The sequence below is a fragment of the Vulpes vulpes genome, chromosome 13, assembly GCF_048418805.1.
Source record: "Vulpes vulpes isolate BD-2025 chromosome 13, VulVul3, whole genome shotgun sequence".
Taxonomy (NCBI): domain Eukaryota; kingdom Metazoa; phylum Chordata; class Mammalia; order Carnivora; family Canidae; genus Vulpes; species Vulpes vulpes.
The window spans coordinates 102,189,542-102,208,984 of NC_132792.1; the positions used below are offsets into that span (position 1 = coordinate 102,189,542).

Below are 19,443 nucleotides of genomic sequence, written 5' to 3' on the forward strand. Positions count from 1 at the left end.
AATTATAACTATTGATGCTTGTAACTATTGATGGGCTGTTTTCAAATAGTTCAATCTTTGGGGACATTGACACTTCAGCTTCTCAAGTAAAGGTTATAGGAAAAGAGCCTAATTTCTAATTCTTCTCTAATTTCCTGGTTGACCCTTTCATCTTTTAGCAGGATGGTCCTTAACCCTCCACGTGTTTGAAATCCTTCCAAACTTCTTCTTGTGATTTAGTTCTAATTTCAAAGCATTATGTTCTGAAAATATGCAGGGGATGATCCCAATCTTTTGGTAAGAGCCTAATTTCTTATCATTTGGTATATACCTTTAGTTATTTTATTATGATTCATTCTGCAGAAGCAGAACAGAGCTTACTGAGTAAAAAGAGACACATGAACAGATGTGCACAAAAGAGATCTAGGCATTACACCCCTGGGAGCCTATGGAATGAGTGGATGAAATTGCCTTTCCAAACTCAGGTTCTAGGCTGAAGAGAGAGGGCTATAGTTTGCCCTTGGTCTCAGGCAGAGAAAATTCGAATTCTCTGTTGCAATTCTAATCCTCTGGGTTTTTTTAAGTTTATTTCTTTATTTGTTTAAGTAATCTATATACCCAACATGGGGCTCAAACTCACAACCCTGAGATCAAAAGTCACATGCTCTTCCAACTGAGCCAGCTAGGCATCCCACCACTTATAATATTCTTAATCATTATTTATTTAGGTAAGCCATACCTAAAGAAAAGACAGATGAAGTGAATTTTAAAGAAGAAACACTTCTCTAACCTATCAAAATTAGAATTTCCTCAATAAGGATGAATACAACCATCACTTCACCATTTAAAGATAGGCTGCTTCTTTCCTATCATTAAAACTAAATACGTTGGGACTCCTGGGTGGCTCAGTGGTTTGGCACCTGCCTTTCGGCCCAGGGTGTGACCCTGGAGACCCAGGATCGAGTCCCACATCGGGCTCCCTGCATAGACCCTGCTTCTCTCTCTCTGCCTATGTCTCTGCCTCTCTCTCTGTATCTCTCATTAATAAATAAATAAAATCTTTAAAAAAAAACCCTAAATGTGTCAAAATTCAAAGAGAAAGACTTTGCCATCCTTTGTTTCCCTTAGTGTTTCCTTTATTTCCCACAAGATGCCCTCCTCAACCTCCTCTCTCCTCAACAAACAGAGTAAACATCTTTGAACCTCATGCTCTGTTTATACAGCCTCACAGAACTACCCCAGATTCCTACTCTAATTTCCTTCTTTAAAATAGTCGATGCCTCTTCCTTTTCCTTAAACATCCCCCCTTTCTTGGGAATACTATATGTTATATTCAGCAGAAAATAAATCAGAATAAATATAATTCATACTAAGATATGAATAACTGCAAATCCTAATAGGTACGTATAAAGGGCACTGTGGGACAGATCTAAGCTTGAACCTGGTCTTTTCTCCCATTTACTCACTAGGGAGTTTCTCTGAATCTCAGTTTCTTCTCTCTATAAAATAGGCAGAATAACACCTGATAGGCTTGTTGTGACGATTAAATGTGATAATATTTATGCAAAGTGATGACCGGATATCCTGGATTACTAGTAAATGTTATTTACCCTCTTATTTGAGTCTATGACAATATTTAAACAGGTTAAAGAAGAAAGTTTTTACATTCCTAAATCACAGGTTGGCAGTGTTTTAAAATGAAGTGTGGAAGTCCTTATTAGATTAGTCAAATCATTCTACTTCTAGCAATAGTCAGTGGAATGGGTTTTCATAAAACACATGTTATAAATAGAAACATATAGAGATAGTCATGCACTAAATCCCACTCAAGACGTGCTTCATTAAAATGGAGAATAGCTTTAGATGTATTTAGCAATATACTCAACAAACCATTTACTAGATGCATGGTTTAGGCAAGAGGCTGCATTGTGTTCATACAGATAAAGAAGACAGGAGCTGTGGAAACATACAGAGAAAATATCCAATCCTGTTGAACAGGGGCTAAGCTCAGAGTCTTTAACTCATATCAAATTATTAACTTAGCTGCACTTTTTAAAAAACACGTTATCTCTCCCCTTAAGATTTGAGGAAGACTTGGGAGCACAGAATTTCTGCCAAAAGCTTCCAGAAACCATATGAAAATAGTGGTTGAAAAAAAAGAAAGAAAGAAAGAAAGAAAGAAAGAAAGAAAGAAAGAAAGAAAGAAAGAAAAAATAGTGGTTGTAAAAAGATTTATTTCTTCTTTTTTACTTAAGGAAATTTCATTCAAAAATTAATAATAATTAAGAAACCAAGGATGCATATTCTTTGTTTTTTACAGTATAAGAAAGATTGTCTTTGGTGTGTGCACGTTGTGGAGAGTCTCTAAGCCAATCTTATTGAGAAATATTTTATCATGATTTTCCCACAGAAAGATATGGCATATTTCCAACTCATCTCCATTCATTCATAGCCTACAAATGCTTCCTATAAATAAACTTTAAATCTGCCGTTTGAGTAGGATGTTTTATGAACAGCTGTCATGCTCTTCAGTTTTCTTTTAAATATGATGTTTTTAAGGACAGAAGTTAAGAAAAGTCCCATTTACTTTGTCATCAGTACTTGGTTTCTCACTGTTCTATGTGGGATCTTTATGTAAAACAGAATTCTCTATTGAAATGTGGCAATGTCTCTTTAAAAGTCTCCACCAAACAGCCAGCAAACCAGTTTAGCAACTTTCTTGGGTGGATTCTCATATGAATAATTAGCCCTGAGCAATGAAACTGTTCAGCAACATGTCCTCTTGAAATCTGTGATCTGCCTGAGACCGCAGGGATCACAACAGACAAGTTTTGTTTCATGGTGCTTCTGAATATCGTCCAGGAAAAAAAATTCTTCCTTTGCATTAGAGCACCAGATGTAGGCACCCTGGTGGTGGTGGTCTCCGCACCTGCACTGTGTTTGTAGCCACTAGGCTGCTGCCACCTGACAGGCCCTGTCAGTCGGGAAAGCCTCTTTTCTGGTTTCTCAAACCCCACCTTCAAAAGCTGAAATTACATGACTCATTTATTTTGATACCATCAGAGTTTTGCTGACAACATGGGATTTTTGCCTGCCTTATGTTAATAAGTAAACTCCTCAGGTCTTTAGGCAGATAAATCCAAGCCTTGCTTAAAGCCTAAAAATGAAAACTTAACTCATTCCAAGTCCCCCTCTTACCTTTCCTTACACCATTAAAGGATCAGTAAACTGTGTGACAAAAGATGGTATGTTGTCAAGACCCAGAAAAAAATCACATCCAATGATTCCATCCAAAGATCCATAGACTCACTAACCATATATCCACAGTGACTGAAACAATATCCTAAATCACAGAAACACAGGTAGATGAATTTGGCAAAGGATATTTATATGCTGTCCAATATACATGACTTCTTACCAAAAGGGGTTGTGCCAAATTGCTGTGTCATTGATGAATAAGCCAAAGTTTCAATGGTTTTATTCACATCCGAGGAGTAATCATTTGGGGAAGTAGTTTCAATGGATGTGTTTTACTGTTCTTTCTAGATAATGAATTCCTTTTGTCAAGAACAGTGTTATTATACTTTCCGTATTCATCACAACACCTGTTGAGGTGCCTGACACATTGGCAATTGACAAATATGATTTGGATGAATGTACTTGAGCAGGTGACCACTTGGAAGTAACCAACACACAGAGAAGAAGAGGTGCTAGGAGATCTGGATTCTTTCCTCATTTGTTCATTGCTGGTTTTGAAAATTTTTAAAGCACTTAAATATACTGAGTTTTAATGTTTTAATGTACAATGAGTAGAGTAGATAAAGGTACTCTCAGGAGTTGTTTGTATTCATTCAACAATCTTTATTTAGTTCACAGTAAAACGGGATGTTTTTGCTCTCGTGGAGTCTATAGGATGGATGAATGGGTAGGAATAAACAAGTAAATAATCAGTAATAGCTGCTATGCAGACAGTACCACAGGGAAAGGAGAGTTTTCCTTTTTGCTTTTAATTTCTCCTTTTTCCTCCAAATAAAATCAACAGGTCTTCTCGAAAGGACACCTTGATTATCAGAATCAAGTGCAAAGTGTTTTACAAGTACAGGTTATAAATGTTTCACAGGAGATTGTGGCAGATGCCAGGAATATGCAATAAGAGCTGGGGGCAGCAGACAATAATTTACACACATACTTTATATTTTAGTTGTCTCTAAGTGTTGAAAACTACTCAAATTTTTCCTGATAGTCTTAGCATCCTTAGCCAGTAAGCCAATGAACTGACTTGACTTCTAAAATATCTGGTTACCCTAATTTGAATTGTTGATAAGCCCAAATTATTAAAACTCATTGATTCAGATAATAAATTTCCAAGAGAATCCAGCAAATTGGGAGCTGGACCTGGTCTATGATCTCAGAGAGGTATGAATACTATACACTGGGCATTGTGGTTACCCAGATAAATCTTCCTTATTTAAACTTGGCACAGAAAGCATGGTCATGAATAGCCCATGGGATCATTTGTTATCTTTAAGACTGTGCACCCGTCCAAGTAAGGCAGGACAGGGGAAATCCCACAAAACACAGGCAGCTTTCAGGGCTAGGAACAGTTCTGAAATCACCTAACCACAGGGAAGAAATAGTTGAGATCATACTGTTCCCTGAATGGTGAGCTATAGCATGTTCCTTGAGCATACCCTCTCCCCACATCAGAGGTTGGCCATGAAAAGCAGGCATTTTCAGGTGCTGGAAAGCCTTCCAAGAACCCTTCCAAAAGGTATGATGAATCTATTTTTAGTTCAAATGTATTTTTACACTATTACTGCTCTAAACTTGCCATTTATCAGAAAACCCCTTTTTCCTCTCTTCCTCCATTTTTTCTTGACCTTTGAGGAATGCAGCAAGGTAAGTTTACCCCAGAAAACAGAAAAAAAGCAAAGCCCATTTGTACTGGGACAAAATCTGAAAATAGAAATTGAGACTGCCATATATCAGTCCTGAATCTGGCTAAGTCTCTGGGACGTGGGGATGCTATCCAACTCAGAAGTTTTTGTGAGAGTTAAACAAGACATCTTTTGGATATGAAAATGCTCCATAAGGGTCAAAGAGCTGTACAATTTGAAGTCTTGAACACTTACTGGCATTTTCTAGCATATTGCACTTGGGACACTTATCAGAGTCTGAACATAGGACTCGCCTAAAAATAGCTTGTTGGAAGTCAGCACTCTGGCTTTCACGATACCAGCTCTAGAAAAGAACTGGAAACTGAAGTAATCAAGCTAACCTTCCCGAGAAAGCTATTGCAGTAAAGAAAGGCAGGGATATCCTGAGCTTCATGAGCCTCATGCTCTCAATTAACTTTTGGCCAGTCTTGTGACTGAAGCAATATGACAGAACTGAGAGCAGAAGCGAACAGCAAGCAGACCCAGGAACCACACAAGAGCACAGGCAATGTGGTGGGTACAAGCAGCAGTATAACCTGTAAAGGCCTGGGATGCAGTAATATCTGACGTGAAACAAACACAGAAAAACACTGCATCTTGAGTAATGGTCTATCTCATGATAGACTCTTCAACAAATGACAAAAAGAGAGCTTCTTGGTCATGTCTCTAACGTACATTTAATTTCTTACACAAATCTCTCTTTGCTCTTCTAGTCATGCTTTGACTTGTCTTTTACAATGCAGCTTTTTAAACTGGAAAGAAAACTGCTGAGTCTCTTATGGCCCAGGAGCTTGCAAACAATGACAGTCTTTACTGCCAACATCTCCAACACTCCCTTCCTTAATCGATTCTGCTTAATGAAGCATAGTATTATCTGCAGACCTCTGTGTTGTTAAAAGGAATGTTGAAACCATAAACACAAAAAAGAAATGTTAATGGGGTGTCTGATAGGCTCAGTTGGTGGAGCTGAGACTCTTGATCTCTGGGTTGTAGGTTTGAGCCCCATGTTGGATGTAAAGATTACTTAAAAACAAAAGGAAGGAAGGAAGAAAGGAAGGAAGGAAGGAAGGAAGGAAGGAAGGAAGGAAGGAAGGAAGGAAGGAAAAATTTTGGAGTGAAATGAGTTCAGAGCTAATTGGTAAGGGATTGGATGAAAACCAAAAACAGGAACTCACCTAAATCAACTTTTTAAAAAGAAATCTACGTTGAGAATAAAAACAAAAACCAAAGCAGACAAAACATGGCTTTAGTCTTTATCTTTACTGATAAAAGTTCCTAACGTTGCCAGAAAGCACTTTAAAAAACAAACACTATTTTATTTTACACTCAAGAGAAACTGTATACGCTGTGATAGAAATTTTGAAAAAAAATTTTTTTTTGAAAATACAGAGAAACAAAAACCAAAATCAAATAATTCATAGTTGACTAACATTCAGTTATAAAGCAAGTTTACATTCTGTCCTCTTGGTCTAGAAAAGATTTTAATGGCTATAAATCAACTGTACTTTGCTCAGCAGTCTGAAAAATGTGTATTTGCATAAAGTAAGAAGGATTTTTTTTAACTATTAAAAGTAAACATTGATTAGCTTGGAATATAAGAATTAGGGCTTAAAAAGAGAATTATGGCTTAACATTGTAAAATCCAATACAGCAATTTTCCTCAGCAAACTAATGTCTCTGTTTTTTTAGGACTCAATCTGAAACAGCAATGCATTATTTTTTAAAATAAAAAAAAATTTTTTAATTAAAAAAAATTTTTGGGGATCCCTGGGTGGCGCAGCGGTTTGGCGCCTGCCTTTGGCCCAGGGCGCGATCCTGGAGACCCGGGATCGAATCCCACATCGGGCTCCCGGTGCATGGAGCCTGCTTCTCCCTCTGCCTGTGTCTCTGCCTCTCTCCCTCTCTCTCTGTGTGACTATCATAAATAAAGAAAAATTAAAAAATATATTAAAAAATTTTTTTAAACTTCTTAAAATAGTACCAGAAGACAGGGAAAATCAGATTTGGGGACCTCACTCCTCCCTGAGGAGCCAGTGGGAAGCTCCTTCTCTGAATTCACACATGCCCACACAGCCTGTGTGACGATATTTTCATTTTCTTCTTGTACACTTTGGCTGTGGCACAACAGTATATCCTACTAACCAAAAAAAGAGGGTGCATGCTTCCTTTGGCCTTAGGAAACCATTAGCTTATGATTATTTTATTTATAAGTCTACTTAGTGTTTGTCCAATGCACCAAATACTAGTCAAGTTTACCAGGAAGTGGTAAAGCTAGGACCAAGAGTCAGAACTGATAACTACCACTTAAGCATTAAAACCACCTCCTTCTGTGAAGGGTTAATGGACTCAGTCCAGCTCCTTGCAGACATCTGTCTACATCACACATAAAATAAATTTAAATTGGCAGTGTCAGCAGAGAAAATGAGATTTCATGGGTGTGAAGACAAACCAACCCTTCAGGTGAGAAACGACTTCACATACTAGAGATAGTGTCTTCATAGTGAGCTCTGGGAAGCCAAACATTTTAAACACCTTGCTCACTGTTTCTTGCCCCATTAAGAGCAGGTGCAACAAATGATGCCATCAGACCTCCTTTAATGACAAACACATCGAATTCTATGAGCATTTATTTGTATATATAGCCGGTGGTCATATACATTTCTAAGCTTACTTCCACTTCTGTTTTACTCAGTTAAACATTCACCTACTCTCATAATGGCATGTGATAAGGGGGAGTATAAATGTGTCAGCTATTATTGTTTTCTCACTTTTAAGACAGATATATTTGATACTCATTCCTGCTGAAGAAAACATGCAAAATCAAAATGTTAACCTGGTTAGCTGTTGGGAGCCGCGTGCCAGGAAGGGGTTAATGGATGGAGCAATGGCTCTCTGTTGACTCTTCCAACTGCGGCCCACCTGTCTCACCCTTGTTGTTGAAGGCTTGTGGCTCAAGGACGCATACTATAGCTATCTATTCAAGGGCGTATACTGTTGCTGTCTACTGTGAAAGGACATGTCTGGAGAACTAAGCTTAAAATATCCTGCTTGTTAAACAACCCTGCTTTATAAAAGAGTGAATAATACAAATAAAGTTGGCATTGTGGCTGAATCCGGCCATATGTCCCTCCTGCTCCCACTCTGTTTATGTCTCTTTTCTTTTCCTCATTCCCTTACCCTCATCCTTGGACGGTTGTCGCCTCCAGCGCGCGCGACAGTTAGCACTTCAATAACTCTAAACATTCTGTAGCAGTATGGATAATGCATTAAAAATGAGCACCAGCTCTTTCAAAATGTTAACTGATGCAGGTTGCAAAATTAATATACAGAAACCTGTTATGTTTCTAAACACTAATAGCAAAGTAGCAGAAAGAGAAAGTAAGAAAACAATTCCATTTACAATTGCAAAAAGAGTAAAGTACCTAGGAGTAAACTTAACCAAGAAGGTGAAAGACCTATACTTTTAAAACTCAAAATACTGATGAAAGAAATTGAAGACAGAATAAACAAATAGAAAGATATTCTATAAGCATGGGCTGTAAGAATTAATATTGTTAAAATGTTCAAACTACACAAAGCAATGTGCAAATTTAATGAAACTCCATCAAAATACCAGCAGTATTTTTCACAGAACTAGAACAAAGAATCCTAAAATTTGTATGGAACTACAAAAGACCCTGACTAGCCAATGCAATCTTGATGAAGAACAAACCTGGAGGTTTCACAATCCCAGATTTCCAGGTATACTACAAAGCTGTAGTAATCAAAACAGTATGGTACGGACACAAAAATAGACACAGAGATCAATGGAACAGAATACAGAACCCAGAAATAGGGATCCCTGGGTGGCATAGTGGTTTGGCGCCTGCCTTTGGCCCAGGGTGCGATCCTGGAGACCCGGGATCGAATCCCACATCGGGCTCCCGGTGCATGGAGCCTGCTTCTCCCTCTGCCTGTGTCTCTGCCTCTCTCTCTCTCTCTCTCTCTCTCTCTGTATGACTATCATAAATAAAAATAAAAAAAAAAAGAACCCAGAAATATCCCATACGTGTATTACCAATTAATCTATGACAAGGGAGGAAAGAATATGCAATGGAGAAAAACAATCTCTTTCACAAATGGCACTGGGAAAACCAGAAAGCAAAATGCAAAAGAATGAAACTGGACCACTTTCTTGCATGATAAACAAAAATAAACTCAAATGAATTTAAGACCTAATGTGAGACCTGAATCCGTAAAATCCTAGGAGAAAATACAAGCAGTAATCTCTTTGACACTGGACTTAGCAATATTTTTCTAGATACATCCTCTCAGGCAAGGGAAATAAAAGCAAAAATAAACTATTGCAACTACATCAAAACAAAAACCTTTTTCACAGCAGAGGAAGCCATCAACAAAATGAAATGGCAACCTACAAAATGGGCGAAAACATTTGCAAATGATACATCTGATAAAATGTTAATATCCAAAATATATAAAGAACTTATATAATTCAACACCAGAAAGACAATAATCCAATTTAAAAATGAGCAGAAGACCTGAATAGACATTTTTTCGAAGAAGACATCCAGATGGCCAACAGTCACATGAAAAGATGTTCAATATCACTAATCATAAGGGAAATGGAAATCAAAACAACAATGAGATATCACCATATACCTGTCAGAATGGCTAGTATCAAAAAGAAAGGAAAGAACAAGTGTTGGCAAGGAAATGGAGAAGAACCCCCGAGCATTGTTGGTAGGAAAGTAAATTGGTATAGCCACTGTGGGAAACAATGTAAATTTTCCTCAAAAAAATTATAAATAAAAATATCATATGATCCAGTAATTCCACTACTGGATATTAACCCAGGGAAAAGGAAAATACTAATTCAAAAATATATATGCACCCCTATGTTTATTGCAGCATCACTTACAATAGATAAGAGATGTGACAACAATGTATAATAATTGATTCATCTGGTTTTCCAACATGAACACACTGAAGAAGCATCACCAGTTTTCCAGGTATAATAGTGTGTAAAACAAATAAACGGTATGAGCGATATCAAGGAAGGGAAGAATATTGAGTAGTGAGAATTTTTCTCCTGAATATTTCCTCTAGGAATGTCACACTATTAACATGAATCTTACAATAAATCTTTTTATTTTAGACATCACTTCACTTTTTCATTTGAAATATATACGTATGACAATCTGGAAGTTAGATCAATAGAAATGTGACAGTATCTCATACTCTGCAACAACAGTACTGCAGTTAAAGAGTTACAGAGTGATTAAGATGGCCATTTAAGTACACGCTTTGAATGCTGCCATCCATCACTGTCATGTTCCTATCGCATATGTATAAAGTTTATTTTTTAAAACAAGATAAAAACACATGAATGCGCCAGAAAAATTGATAAATAGAACTGTGGCCAGAAATGGGGACATTATTTAATGGATAGCTAGAGAGTATGTCAGACAGGGAAAGACAAATATGATATAATTTCACTTATAGGTGGAATCTAAAAAAACAAAACAAACAAAAAAAGCTAACTACTAATCTAAAAAAACCTAACAACAACAACAAAAAAAAGGCAGAAGCAGTTCCATAAATACAGAGAACAAACTGATGGCTGTCAGAGAAGGCGGCTAGGAAGAGAGGCAAAAATGGGTGAAGGGGAATGAGCTTCCAGTTATGGAATGAATAAATCACAAGGATGAACAGTACAGCAAAAGGAATATAGTCAGTGGTAGTATAACAGCATTGTATGGTGACAAATGGTAGCTACACTTGTGGTAAGCATTAGAGTTGTCGAATTACTATGCGGTACACCTGACACTAATGCGACATGGTGTGTCTATTACACTTCAGTTAAAATGAAACTGTTTTAAGGGGAAAAAGTGTTTAATAACCTAATTGTTTTCATATATTCCTTCAACAAATATTTCTGAAACACGATGTGGCAGGCATTCTTCTGGACACTGGAGTTTACAATCTAACTGGAGAGACAATAAATTGGTATATTTGTTTTCTCTTGCTGTGTAAAAACTTACCATTAACTTAGCAACTCAAATTAGCAGACATTTATTATCTCATAGTTTCTGTGAATCTAGAAATCCAAACAATGGGTCCTCTGATTAGGGTCTCCCAAGGCTACCATCAAAATATAAACCAAACCTGAGTTCTCGTCTTAGGCTCAGGGTTTTTCCAAGCTCAGTTGGCAGCATTTAGCTCTTGTAGATGTAGAACTATGAGCCTCAAAGTTTTGTTCCGCCTCTAAAAGCTGCCTGCAATTCCTTGTCTCCATGAGAGTCCCTCAAAACCTAACAGCTTGCATCTCCAAAGCCAGCAAAGGGAAAAGTCTCTAGAGCAAGTCTGCTAATGAAATGGAGTCTTTTGTAATGTACCCTGTCACAGAGGTAACATCCCGTCACCTCTACAAAAAAATGTAACCTAATTCTAGGAATGGCATCATATCACTTTTGCCATATTCCGTTGGCGAGTCAGAGGTCCTGCCCAAACCCAGGGCGAGGAGATTATACAAAGGTACAAATACCAGGAAATGGGGATGATGTGTGCTACCTTGAAGTCTGTCACACCTGTAAATAAATATACAGGGCTAATACCAGACAGAAATGAGTATTCTACAGAGAATCAGTAAGATTGAGTGTGACTCGGTGTTTCCTAAATGAGTGGCCAGAGAAGGCCTGTTTGAGGAGGTGGCTTCTGAATTGAGATCTATCTCAGTGACGAGAGGAAGGCAGATAGTCTGACTTTGTCAACAGTGAGAGGAGCTGGAGAGCAGTGGATGACAGGGAAAGTGATACGAATGAAGTCAGACGGGTAAGCAGAGGCGGGATCACATAAGGATTTACAAATGTACATAATTCTTCTCCATGCTATTATTAGAAGTTTTTAAATAGTGTGGGGGTGTGATCTGACTATATATTTTATTTTGAGAGGCCACTCCAATTGCTGCAATGAAAATAAATCATTGAATTTTAACAGTAGAAGCAAGGAGACCAGCAGAAGGGTCCCATGGTAGTCCAGGCGTTAAGCAATGGGAGCTTGGCCTGGGGTGATAGTGGTAGAGATGGAGAGCGGTAGACAGGCCTGGGAAATGGTTAACACTAATCAGACTTAATGACATATTAGGTGTGTGATATGAGGAATAGAGAAATCCAAGGACACTTCCTTGTTCTTTGTTCTCGCTGCCCTGTTAAAGACAATTTTCTGCAACCCAGGTTTTCTTCAAGAATATATTTTACCATCTTCTTGTGTTAATGGTTGTAGCCCATAGTTCTTTTGTCTGTTTCTTGGGGCATTGTTTTATCAGGAAGCATCCTGATTCCACTGGCCCACATCAAGCCCAACTGTGTTAGATAGCTCTTGGACAAGAACAGATGTTACCCTCTGTCATGTCTAGGGACATTTTCTTATACATATTGCTTACAAATTTAGACACTGTAAAATACAAATTTCAAACAATTTTATCCAGTGTGGGAGACTGAATAACTTTTCTTAATGATGATTTCTTATTACACCAATTATTTTAGTTTACTGTAGTAAGGTGAGCCAAAGGACCATGTAAGGGAAAATGAATTAACGGTACAAAGAGTTTTATTTGTTTTGTGGTAAAATCAAAATATACCTTTAATTTTTGGTCTCCCACTATCCTTTCAAAATGTATTTATTGGCTATAATCTTGCCCTGGCTCTAGATGAAACTGGGGTAGTTCTCATGAACATTTTACTTATTCTTAGATGAGTGGAACCTTAATTCACAGTCACAAAATGCACAGTTTCAATTTAGAAATCAAAATATCAAGAAGAAAGGATATATACAGCAAATAGTAGAATCAACTCCTCAATATCCATTCAGAGGTCAGTTTTCTCCCCTTTCCCAGGTAAGGCCTTTATAGTTGGCCTCTGTGTACAGGGGATGCTGTTGGCTTTTGCTCTGATATCCTGCATCCATCTCATTTTCTAAGTGATATTTTCACTTCCTTCAGGGATAAAGCAGAGGAAAAGAGGAGAGATGAGAATTTGGACTTGGTTGGGTAACTTCACTTTCTTGTCCTAAGAAGTGCTTCTCTTATATGTGATTCCAAGGGCTGTCCTAGGGGGTCCCTGCATGCCCCTTTCACTATGATACCCAGGACACTGGAAAAAGCCTGGCTTCATGAGGTGCCCACCCTCAACCCAAGCACACATTGCTGGTGTCCTCCTCTCACTTAAGGGCTTCAGCCCAGCTTCCACAACATGTGGACCACATGTTGTCCACAGAAAGCATGCAGCCAATCTCTGGCAGGACACACCTGAGCTGCTGCAGCTCTGCTGACCTGGCAGTTCAGCCAAGCAGTTTGTTATTCTCTGCCCTCCAGTGTCCTGGGCTAAAGTCAGACCCCAAGAATGGCATTGAATAGCAAAACAAAGACATCCCTTAAGAAGTATAAGTTGCCCTTAATTATTAATTTGTCCAAAAGCTTTCTCCCTGCTGTTAGTAATCCAGAATGATAAATGTCTCAATATAAATAAGGATATATGCACCTAAATTAATTTAGAATTCTCTCCCTTTCTCTTTCACGGACCTCTCCACTTTATCAGAATCAGAGTTAGACTACATAGTTAAGGCTCACAGAAACAACAGGTAGGAACTTGTCTTTAGCCTAAGGGCCACCACATTCCTTGTTTTGTCAGCACTGCTCATTGAAAGTGGAACCCCCAAATGAAAGTCGGAACACACTCTCAGCTCTTAAAAACATCAAAATGAGCAATGAAGTGCTCTTTAAGTCATTTCTTTCTTAAATTTAAATGAGTTTGAGTTTTTTCTCTTCATAATTTCTAAAGAAAAAATATACACAAATATTTTTATCAAGAAGGACAATGGAAATATGTAGCCAATAGAAATATAAAGCTAACTTACCATGGGCCATTTATAGACAGAGAAGTGAGAATGCCACCACCCACCCGCCACCCCCATCCCTTGCTCAGTATTTCACAACTGTCTACTCTCCAGAACTTGTCTATATTGTTGATTACATTCTCAGGGGATGGTCCATTTCTTACAATATTCACTTTTTGTCATATTTCTTTAAGAAGTCAATAAAATTCTAGTTATAGTATTCACAGATAATGTATAAAACTATTTCCCTTCTTTACCCAGAGTTGTATAAATCATAAATATCTCCAAATACAGAGAGGAGGGGCACACAAGGCAGATTACCTGCCATGGATAGAAATCCTAAGAGACTGTGAACTGACATTGACCCTAGAGTATACTTTTCACCTTTTAATGGAGTTAGTAATCATGCTTATTTGGATTTGCTCACTCAGGTGTGAGGGAACATCTTCAGAGCTTGCACTTCAGATTCTGAGATTCCTCCAGGAGAAGAAAATAATTTATTTCATTAGTCATCCTGAGTTCTACTGCACAAAAGACCATTCTTGTAAAAAATATTTTATTTGTTCATTTGAGATAGAGAACAAGAGAGAGCAAGTATGAGCTGAGGGTGAAGAGCAGAGGAAAAGGGAGAGGCAGACGCCCTGTTGAGCAGAGAGCCCAATGTGGGCCTTGATCTCAGGACCCTGGAATCATGACCTCAGCTGAAGGCAGCTGCTTAACCAACTGAGCCACCCAAGTGCCCCCAAATGACTATTCTTTATTTGTGTGAAGCCCCCAAAGGTTTCAAAACAATTATTTTTATCAAAGATTTTAAGAGAAATCTCATCATTGATTTCATTTATTCATTCACTTATTCTCCCACAAGTTTCTGGAATATATTTACCAATAGACATTTGGTGAGAAGTTGAAGATACAATGGTCAACAAGATATTCTCTGCTTCCATGAAGCTTACCAGGCATGGACTTACTCATTCCATGGTTTTGGTTTTTGTTGTTGTTGTTGTTGTTTTTGAGCACCTCCCACATGCCAGACAATATTCTAACTTCTGGGAAACAGCAGAGAACCAGATAGAAAATAAACAATTTTTAAAATAGCATAAAATAAAATAAAAAGCATAATTTCAGGAATTGGTATTTCTGATGAAAATAAACCAAAGGAAGTTAATTCACAGTGATGGTAGGTGCTATTTTTTGTAGACTGGTCAGAGACTGACGTTTCAGCAAAGACCTGCATGATTAGAACAATCAGCCAATCAAACATCTTAAGGATGACCAACTCAAGCAGAAAGAACTCAGAACATAAGGCCCAAGCAAAGGAAAACCATGGACTGTTTCCTTGAAAGCTTGACTACACTTTTATGCACATCTGAACAATTTCCAACTATCCTATGTTCAAATTTAAACCAACTTACCATTAGGTACATTATACACAGTGAACACTAATACATGTTTTGTACACTAAGTTTGAAGTTTCTGCCACTTGACACCTCATGTTTTGCTCTGCTTGCTTATTTGCCTGCCTAGATTTCTATGCACATATCATGCCCAAAGTCTCTAGGAAAAATGCAAATCTTTCAAATATATCAGCAGTCTATGATTCTTAGAGAAGAGTCTTCTAGAGTCTTTGTCCTCCTTCTGATCTGTATGGTTGCTCTCCAGGCTGGACTCAGTTATCATACTGGGTCTTCCTTTCCCCAGCATCCTGAGCATTTTCTTCTTTACTGTGTTGGATTTCCTGATTTCTGATCCATGTCATCCTCTTTCTTAGATTAGTTTTCATTTTCACAAATAATACCCTCTACTAGCTTACTATGAAAGGACATATTAGAGAAAAAGCTGGAGGTCGGATATGTGAATATTTCTATATTCTACTCTTATACTAAATAGACAATTTGGCTAGGAATAGGACTCCAAGTTTATATTTATTTTCCCTAAGAATTGAAAGGCTATTCTCTTCTGTTTTCTAGCTTTTGGGCTGGCTAAGTTTGATGCCATTCATATTTAAGAACAAGGCAATGAAAATCTGAATAGAAGGTCGGTGTACATGGATAGATAGTACTTATCAATTTACAGACATTGTCACAGAGTAATCTATTTAGGAAATGAAGTTTGAATTCTGACTCTCAATGTCTGTAAGTCTTTAGAAAGGGGATAGGGCTGGTAAATTTTTTTTCCAGAAGGAATCTTCTTCCATTTTCCTACCTTGAAGAAATAATCCAGCCAGTCAACATCTCTGAGCTAAGGGAGGAAGGGGTTTAGGGTCTTACCATTCAGAATGTAGAAGTTATTTAAGCCCCATTTAGGCATGGGTGTGGCTGTAAATCCAGAGTCTCTCTACTTGACCTCTCCAGAGAGTAATCTTCTGGTCTTCTCAAGTAAAGGAGAGACATCCATCAGCTGTGCAGGATTTGGAAGAAGGAGTGTCAATTACTTCAAATATTGACTCATAATCTTGTTTTCCTCTCCATCTGCCTCTATCTCCAATCCTTGAGGCTTTTGGCATTGAGGCATCAATCCATCTAATTCTAGTTTCAACTCTCAAAGAACTACTGATTCAAATTCCACGTATCCATCTGCTGTCTGTTTTAAAAGCATAGTTGCAATTATCTACTTACTCTCTATCCTTATCCCCCCTATACATTAATAGTTATTATAATTCCACTAGATTGATAAAACAGTTGTTTTAATCATTTGGGTTTGATTTTTGGTGTATTTAACCTACAGTATCTAACTAGAAACTCTCCTGAATCATTTTTCCCCACAATCCAATTACTTTTTCACAAAGGATGTGTTAAAAATAGAATTTTATTCATCTCATATCATTGTGCAAAGGTAAGTGAAAGTTATGAAAGGAAAAATGCTAATACTAGAGATAAGAAGGCTAGGTTTCATAAACTTAATACATTAAAGATGGAAATCACTAGGCCTACTAGAAGCTGTATCTCTTTAAGTTCAATCTGATACTTATTGGCTTTAAGCCAGTTGAACACATGACTAGGTATAAAGTATAAGGATAAACTTAAAAGATATGTCTTAAATGCCAAAAAGGTGTTTCTGAAAATGGTGTTTCATGGATAAAATGTAATTCAGGAATTTACAATGGAAATCTTTCTATAGTAATAAGTCTATCCCTAGGCTTTAGGGATTTTGAATTCCAGAAAAATCCAGTAACATAGGCACAAACCTATAGAAGTCTCCAAACAATTTTTGGGCCACCCTTTTAAATTTAAGAGCCATAAAGAAATAGCTATTTGATTAGAAAGGCTATAAAGTCTTTAGTAACCTCAGAGTTCTCTGATATTTTCTGGAACTCTTTTGGCCTATTCACTTTCTTTTCCAACTGTACTATGACTCCTTTTTATCAAAGCTTGTTTTTACTTAAAAATAAATTATTATTCATGTCATATGACACTGAAAGCATGAATCAATGCTCTATCTCCTGCCCTTTCTGAAAAACAATCAGGTGTGCTTGAACAGAGAAAATATTTGAGGAAACAAGAAATCAATGTGGCATAAGAGAGTTAAATATCAGAGGTTGAAAATAATAATTCTCCTTGCCAAAATCCCACCAAATAACAAAACACAAATCACAGTGATCTTGGAAGCCAGAAGATGATGGAGCAATATATTTAAAATTCTAAGGGAAATTAATTTCTAACTTAGAATTCTATACCTAGTCATATAATCAATTAAGTGTGAGAGTTAAATAGAGGTATTTTCACATATATCAAGTCTCAGAATAGTTACTTCCAATGCACCCTTTCTCAGAAGTTGCTCTCTGAAAGCAAGGGAATAAATCAGGAAAGCAGAAATCATGGAACATGAAAAAAAAATCCAAAAACAGAGAAAAGGAGCAGAAATTTCTAAGAATGAGAGGAGAGGGAAGTCCTAAAACTAATCTAACAAGGAGACAGGCAGATCAAATCAGAGCTAAGAAGAGAACACTCCAGGAGGGAAGCTAAAAGACAAAGTCAAACAAACTAACAAATGAGCACGTTAAAAATCTGAGTGAATGATTATCGAAATTTTCAAAGTTCAGTGAAAGTGTTTGGAATGACTACATGAAAGGTGCATAGAAACCTAAGCAACAAAATAATTGTCGACTATCTCCAAGGGAAATGGAAAATTATGTTTTCATGTAATTTGAAGTATACATGAACTTTGAAAATGTCATTTCAAATGTAATTTGAAAATGAAAAAAAGAAATATGATCAGAGAGTACTATGCAGTTCAGCTGTGAATGATACATCCATCGTCAGGACAAGGTAAGCGCTGAATTTTCATCCTATCAAAAATTGTGTGAGAGCTGAATTGGGAGGAGGAGTTGAGAGAGAAATGTGTGAAAATGTGCGAGACAGGGTTTTTCCATTTGATGTTTTAAAGAGAAAGAAAAGATAGTCTCATCTTCCACAAAAGAAACTTAATAGATTATGCTTCAATGTTTAAACTGAAGAGTACTTTATAAAATTTGGAAGACATCTCAGAAGAAACAGAATTGAAAGTGAGTTGCCCTGGTAGATAGGAACCAGGGATGAGGTAGCTAGCATTGGGCATGAGATCGCTAACTTGTCTCATATATGCTTTGTCATTTTATTTTACATTTTAAAGCACATTGCTGATATTTTTTCGATGAATAGGGACCAGGAGTCGAGACACCTGGATGTAAATCTTTGCCCTGGCCTGGTTATTCAGTAGCAGAAACAGGTTCCCTGGATCTCCTGAACTATACTCCTAAAATTCCAGGGCAGTTTTTAGAACAAAATAATCTCCAAATATTCCCTCCAATATACACTTTGGCACTGTGACAGGTCTTGAGCATATTTTCTGAACCCAGAAAACCCCCAAATTCTTGACAAGTCACAGCATGACTGCATCTTCTCCACATTCCAAAGACTCTAAAGATTTGTGCTCAGCTGGACTCCCACCCCGTAGGCCTTTAAATGGATTCTGCAGAGGCTGAGTAGTGCCTAAAGTATCCTATAACCTTTAGGAGATTTCCCAGATAAGAAGGGGGAATTTCCAAGGGAGCTATAGATTTCCTAGGATTTTAGAGACTCAAGTCTCAAGTTTCAGTATAAATGTCCTGTGACAATTCTGAGTGACTAAGAGAAGAGATGGCTGTACATGCCCAAACCCAGGAGGATGAGAGGTCACACTCCCTCCTGGCATAGTGTATCTATTGGAATAAGGACAGAAGAGTGTGATTTTCTTCTTAACCGGGGTTTATATCTATGTATCTAACGATTGTTTTTACAAAAAATTAAAACCTTTTTACACACTTTAAAAGATTGAATATATTTGTCTAATTATTTTTAAAGCTAGCACTTTTGGAAATTTATATATAAATTAAATAGAAATAGAAGATTGTTTAAAGCAAATGGTGTCTGGCATTGTGTGTTAGCACATCTCTGTTTTTCTGTGTCTCATCACAGTTGCTATTTACAAAGCAAACTGCACCTCCTTAACATTTCTCACTCTGAAAGCCAGATCCACATTCTTTTCTTATCAGAGGCTAGTCCCCTGCACTCAACTTAATGTTCAACTAAAGTAACTCAGACTCATTTTACTTATTTAAAATGCTTTCCTTCTCTGAGAAAAGAATTTGTACATTGAGCTGTGCTGAAAACACATTTTA

The 19,443-nt window shown here is 37.3% G+C and overlaps 1 protein-coding gene and 1 non-coding gene across 2 annotated transcripts in view; one reads left to right on the forward strand and one right to left on the reverse strand.

The window, feature by feature from the left end:
* Window positions 1-594: 594 nt before the first annotated feature.
* TRNAK-UUU (transfer RNA lysine (anticodon UUU)) lies at window positions 595-667 on the reverse strand. Its single transcript has one exon. It is a non-coding gene; the product is annotated as a tRNA-Lys (tRNA).
* Window positions 668-17,867: 17,200 nt separating this feature from the next.
* DSG1 (desmoglein 1) overlaps window positions 17,868-19,443 on the forward strand; it is an 80,401-nt gene continuing 78,825 nt past the window's right edge. Inside the window, exon 1 of the mRNA XM_072732124.1 lies at window positions 17,868-18,073. The gene's annotated coding sequence lies outside the window, so the exon portion shown is untranslated. The remainder of the gene's footprint in view (window positions 18,074-19,443) is intronic.